Genomic DNA, 648 nt, shown 5'->3' on the forward strand with positions numbered 1-648 from the left:
AGTAACGTCTCCATTGGAGACTTTGTTGTTACTGTGTCTGGCATATCGAATACTCTCGGTAGCTTGCCGGGCTCTCCGAGAGGGGCGGAGGAATCGAACTCGGGTCGGCCATGTTGGCTGCTTGTAAGGCGAACACCCTACCGCTGTGCTATCGCTCCAGCCCTATATAGTTTATTATTTAAAAAAATATATTTATTTATATTTTTTATTCAACATCCTTTGAAGCTAGCCCATGGCTGACTGTGAATCCCGTGAAGCCATTTTCAGTGTTACGATTCCTCCTATGATGACCACCAAGACCAGTGTTCAGATCCAATGGGAAAGGAAATGAGAGGGTCCCTTTCTATCTATATTTTAAGTGAATAGAAAAGAATAATTTTAACTTTAAAATCAGAGGGCATAAGTAGACATAGAACTTAACTAATAATGATTATAGGACCCATTAAAATTCATTGAGAACACAAAACAAGATATCATTATTCAACTATCAAATTGATAAGTATTTTTTTCTTATAATAATTTTTAGTGTTTTTCTAAGAATTCAGGGACATATACATTTTTATATATACAGGCAGAGTATGAATTAGTTTACTCATAATACATAAACTGCCCTTTAAATGTGCTTTTAGGGTAGTGACACTGTATGAT

At 36.0% G+C, this 648-nt stretch overlaps 1 pseudogene; it reads right to left on the reverse strand.

Annotated features, from left to right (window-relative positions):
* Positions 1-213: 213 nt before the first annotated feature.
* LOC130045597 (uncharacterized) lies at positions 214-337 on the reverse strand (annotated as a pseudogene).
* Between the last annotated feature and the right edge of the window lie 311 nt (positions 338-648).

The sequence above is a fragment of the Sorex fumeus genome, unplaced genomic scaffold (genome assembly GCF_029834395.1).
Source record: "Sorex fumeus unplaced genomic scaffold, SorFum_2.1 ptg000128l, whole genome shotgun sequence".
Lineage (NCBI taxonomy): Eukaryota > Metazoa > Chordata > Mammalia > Eulipotyphla > Soricidae > Sorex > Sorex fumeus.